Below are 6,004 nucleotides of genomic sequence, written 5' to 3'. Positions count from 1 at the left end.
TCTTTCTTTCTTTCTTTATAAGATGATCAATAATAGTTCTCTATTTTTCTCCTTGGTGACTTGAACCATCAACCTATTAATTAGAGAGAAAGCGTCTTACCAACTGAGTTACTCTTAAAAAAATAAGCAGCCATTAACAATCCCATGCGAAAGTTGACATCTTATAATTGATTCGCACAATAAAAAGTAACAAACAATTGTTGGCACACTAATTAGTATAATGCAATTATTGGTAGTGAAGATGTACCTAAAAACAATTGAATTTTATACTAATAAAGTAATTTAGTTTACAGATATTTGCGATCTTGGAGTTTATCATGATAATCTAAATATATCAATGTCGGGAGCATAACTATGACAATAAATAACAAATTAGGATAAGTAACAGAAGGCCTAATTTAAATTATCTAATCCCACAAATTAACATCTTTATTTGTTGCCATTTTTAGTATTCTATACGAAAGTCCAAACTGCCCCAACGCTTCTTAATTAAGTTTATTTTATTTATTATATCGTGGAAACGTGTGTTTTATAATTAGGAGTGATATTTGTTAAGTTTATAAACTAGGTTTAGATCTAGTTGCACGATATGAATGACAGATGGCAAAGTTTTCATGTTAGATGACTATTATATCTGTGTTTTTAAAATGAAGTGGTCTTGGGTACACTCGGGTTGCACCTTCACTTATACTCTGACCCACACTTTAATTGGAATTCGTATCATGATTCGAACTTTATAAATAACACTATTTTGAATATGGGTCAATTCGGTTGTATGGTACACCAAATTAAGTTTTTGTGTTATTAAATTTGTTAAACCACTTAATATATATTGATCAAACTCACAATTAGCATCATGTTTAATTTATAAACTACTAGTGATAAATTTTAACGAGCCTTGTGAAATGACCAATCCATGCAAAATAATGATAAAATTATTCCTTTGGCTATTAAACCATGATAAAATTATTTAATATTGCATTTGACACAATTTTATAATGAGTTATTATGTTAGGATAAAGTATAGGTAATAAGATAATAAAGAATAAGTTTGGCCGGTCAATTGCAAAAGAGTTTTTTATAGTTTATACCCTGAACTTTCAGCAAATTTCAATATATAGCCTTAATTTTGATTTATTTTTTATATAGCCTGAACTTTGAGAAATTGTTTAATTATAGTCACAACACATCAAAATTATGACATTAACTATTCTTTATCGAAATTACATATGAAACGATGATCGATTTTCACGAAATCATATTTTAATGTATTATACACTAAATGAGATTTTCAACAATAGGTAGCCCATGGTCATCGGACCACCGGTGAGGTCGGAATCACGTTTAAAAATTGGCATCATTTTACTAATTTTTTGGCCCGATTCCGACTACACCGGTGGTCCGATGATGATGTGGTACCTACTATTGAAAATCTCTTTTCATGTATAATACATTAGACTCTAGTTTCGTGGCAATTGATAATCGTTTTAGCTGTAATTACGATAAAGAATAGGCTACTAACATAATTTTGGTCTAATTGTGGCTATAATTAAATAAATTTTCAAAGTTCAGGCTATACAAAAAATAAATTAAAATTGAGGTTATAAACTAAAATTTATTAAAATTTCAGGCTATAAACTATAATCAACTCATTGCAAAATATGGTACAAAAGGGACAAATTTCATGATATAGGTTTACATCAAGATAGAATCATGACTTGATTTTGCATGTTGTTTTCACTCCATTGGATTATATGAGAACAAACTAATTTATTTCGGATTTTATTTATTGCTCCAAGTACAATTTACTAATTATTTATATATTATAGTTAGATTACAATTTTTTAAAAGTTATTATTCAAACATATTCACACTCACATATAGTATTAAATAACTCGAACTTTTAATATATTGATTGAGAAAAAAAATATTAAACTAATTGAGTTGCGCTTCGTATTCAATTTAAACCTAAAACTATTAAGCTACAAACTCATTTTTTTCGCCAAAAGTGCATCATGTTTATAACTTTAAATTGTCAACAAAGGAAAGAAAAGGAAAAAAACAAAAACAAATAAACATGTGGGCCCTTTGACTTCAATGGAGGAACACCATTGCAAAGTGAAAAATTCTTGGTAATTTAGATTTAGGGAAACCTAAAAAAGAGGATTAGGATGCCACGTGGATAGATGTCTGAAACGATGACATGGCACATGCCCCTTTGGGTTCTCAAAGGGCCACTCAAGAAAAAGGTATACTTATCTTATTTTGTAATAACATTTCTTGATTTGATTTTACTTTTAATTTTAATTTTAGTTTTGATTTAATAAAAAACATAGTAGTATTAAAGTCAGGGAGAGATGAAAGAACACCGTCGCTGGCGTGGTGGGGAAGTGGCGACCTGATCTACAATTGGGAAATTTTTGGAATAGCCGCTAGAATATGCCATTCCCAACCCTCTTTATTTGCTTACAAATTTCTATAATCCAATCCTATTAAATGTGGAATCAATGAGATAATTAATTGGATAATTATTAGTACGCTCCTTCTTTACAATTTTGTTAAACTTATTATAGATATCATAATTTTGAATAGTGATATTTGGGACATAATATACCGAGACATATAATAGTCAAATACATAAAAAAGGAATTTATTTAAAATTTTCAAATCAAAATACAAGAGGATTTAGCTAGTTTTAGTGTTTTATCTAGCTATCTTTGTACTTAACATAAAATAATGAAAATTAAAAAAAATTTATAAAAAATTACAAAAATAATTATAATGTGAATAAAATAATAAAATTAATTATTTTTTTAACTAAAATTTGTAAATAAACCAACTTTTTGTGTATTTGACTATTTTATGTCCGGTCATGTTATGCCCAAATATATAACGTTATTATAAAATTTGGGATTATGGAAAAACAATACACGAACTTTGGTAAAAATTGTAATTTTCATTTGAACTTTTAATTAAGCCAAAAAATATATGAACGTAGATTTTAGTTGCAATTTTCACTTTAGTTTGACTTTCAGTGAAATTAGAGTTTAGATGGCAGTTGGAAGTTCATTTGATGTTGGTCTAGCTTCTGATGATGAGTAGTATTTACAAGTTTTGGAGGTCTAAGAAGACAAAAATTAATATATTTGACTTAATTTCAACTGCCAACTAAGCTCTATTTTCGCCGAAAGTCAAACTCAAGTACAAATTGTAATTAAAGTATAAATTTATGTATTTTTTTGGTTTAGTTGAAATTTTCACCAAAGTTCGTGTAACTTTTTTTCATAGTCCTAATTGATTAATAAAATATTTGATTAAATTTCTTTAAAATATAAATATAGTTTCTATGCTAATAAATTTTAATTTCCTAACTCAAACCAATCCACCAAAAAAAAAGGTTTAGAAAATCAATATGAACTTATGAAGTATGTGAAAGAACTAGGGGTAGGGGTGATGTTTCCAATTGGTGGTGGGGGGGGGGGGGATTTATTTTTTTCAAATATCTACATAAACATAGTGGGCTCCAAATTAGCAAAGGAGACAAAGGATCCTTATCAGCAATAGTCTTCAAAATATGGATGACTCATTACAAAGCCAATCCATTTTCAGACCATTATTGTGGATAAAACCATATCTGTCCAACTCCAACATGTGGGGAGCAATGCCCATTGCCCCCTTTTCACTATTATTATTATTTTTATATAAAATCTGTGGGGAAATTTTCATTTGCGGCACAACTAAACTATCTGCCTAGATAATTTAAGTACGATAATAAATGTGGTAATATATAAAAAGTGGGTATGATTGGATGGTTTGCTCAATTTATTTTATACACCCTCTGTTCCACTCCAATAGGCTAATTTTCCTTTTTGGGATGCCCCATTTCAATAGGCTCATTTTTATTTTTATTTTAGGTAAAAAAGTTGTACTTAATTGGTGTGGACCATACCACTTTACTACCACTTTCTTATTCATGCCCAAAAGAAGTGAGCCAATTAGAGTGGAACGGAGGGAGTAGTATTATTTTTTGTTCACAGAATTTTGCTGTCTAATGATAGTGTTTTTTTTTTTGAGAGAGGATTATAATGATAGTGTCTTTTTATTTAACTACTTTCTATATTGGTTTATTTAGGTCCGTTTAAAATAAATTAGAAGTCCACCAAAATGAGATTGTGTGCTGTCGAGTGAATATTACGTCGGCCTATTTATTCATATACTGGATCGGAAAGGCCCAAAGACAAAGCATGGGTTATGGTATCCAAAACCCACAATATAAATAAACGAACCGAGCTTGAACTTAATAGTATTCGGCTCGTTAGCTCATTAAATAATGAGTGATTCTATTCATAGAACCCCTTTTACTCTTTATAGCCCTCATTTTAAATAATAATTAAAAATAAATAAAATTTTACTAATTTACCCTATATATTTTATAGCCTCCAAATTAAATTAATTTACCATCCTTTCCACTTTTTTCTCTGTTACAAAGCTTAAATTTTTCGATTTGTGCAGCAATTTTATCTCGTCAACTCGTAACAGTAAATTCTTGAGAAAGACTGTAATAATGTAACCCAAATTACACTTCCCTAAGATTGTTGCTGGATTTGATTTGCCAATTCCGTTTTGCCCACACCTCCATACCATAAACACCAATATTCGGCACTTGTATAGTCTCCAAAAATTTTAAAATTGTTTCCAGATTTTCATTAAATGCTTGGCCAACCATTTAGTTTTTCTGGTGATCCTCCATCAATCAACCTAATTTTACTTGACTCCCCAACTCAACAACTTGTTTTTCAATGGATCTGACTTCTCCCAACCATTCCTCAACTTCACGTTTCCTTTCCTTTCTTCCAGAGAGCTCTCCATTCTTAATTTCCTCCTCAACGTCAGAGTTTTCAGAAACTCTTCACATTGTTGTGTGCATTATTTGTTGTTTGTTCAACTTCGTGGCCAACTTTGCACCTCCGACTCTCACCAGAGAAAGGCTTCCTCCCGCGGCGCCCTCATCTTGCCGCCATTCCGAAGCTGTCCCATGGGCTCCACCAGGGTGCCGAACAGAAAATTTCTCTGAAACAGAGAACAAAGTGGAAGGAGGATGATAAATTAATTTAATTTGGGGGCTATGAAGTATAGGGTAAATTGGTAAAATTTTAATTATTTCTAATTATTATTTTAGATAGGGAGCTACAAAGAGTAAAATGAGGGCTACGAATAGAATAATTTATTATTAAATACTCCCCCCGTCCGCCAAGATTGTGTAAAAATTACTATATTTGGCGTCCGCCAAGATTATGTCACTTTGCTTTTATGGCAATAGTCCCACCATCTTCTTTAATATTTTATCCTTACTAACACTCTTTATTTACAAAACCACTCAAAACTCAATCTTAACCACACATCTCATAAATGAGTACGATATATATTTATATACTATAATTAGTAAGAATCGTATTTAACTCTCTAGTTAACTATGTTTGTTATAAGAAAATAATTAATATATCATGTAATTCAGGAATTGTTAATGAAATAATTTATTTTTTAAAAAAAAATTACTTTTGAATATAAATACTACTCTCACTGTCCACGATATCGTTTTCATTTTATGGGCAACGTGAGTTTTAAAAAACGTGATGAATAATAGTAGGTATTACTGTGAATGAAATTTGAGTCTCACTATTGTTGTTAATGGAGTTTGTGGACCCTACTATTATAAATGGAAGTGCAAATGATATTGTGGATGAACCAAAATAGCAAAAGTAAAAACTATATCGTGCACGGGAGGAGTATAAAATTAGGAAGTTCACCTAGACTGGATTAAGCGCGTGAGCTTCAAAATATTCAATAAATCAAATACGAGATTTGAGTAAATAATAAACAAATCAAACCTTCTTTTTAGATAAATAAACAAATGAAACTTGAATATAACAATTATCACAACAGAGTTCAGATCCCACTAAAACCTTCTAAATCGAAGTACCTTACGTGCAAAGAGATACACATA

This window comes from Salvia miltiorrhiza, chromosome 6, assembly GCF_028751815.1.
Source record: "Salvia miltiorrhiza cultivar Shanhuang (shh) chromosome 6, IMPLAD_Smil_shh, whole genome shotgun sequence".
Taxonomy (NCBI): domain Eukaryota; kingdom Viridiplantae; phylum Streptophyta; class Magnoliopsida; order Lamiales; family Lamiaceae; genus Salvia; species Salvia miltiorrhiza.
Note: the sequence above shows the minus strand (reverse complement) of the source record.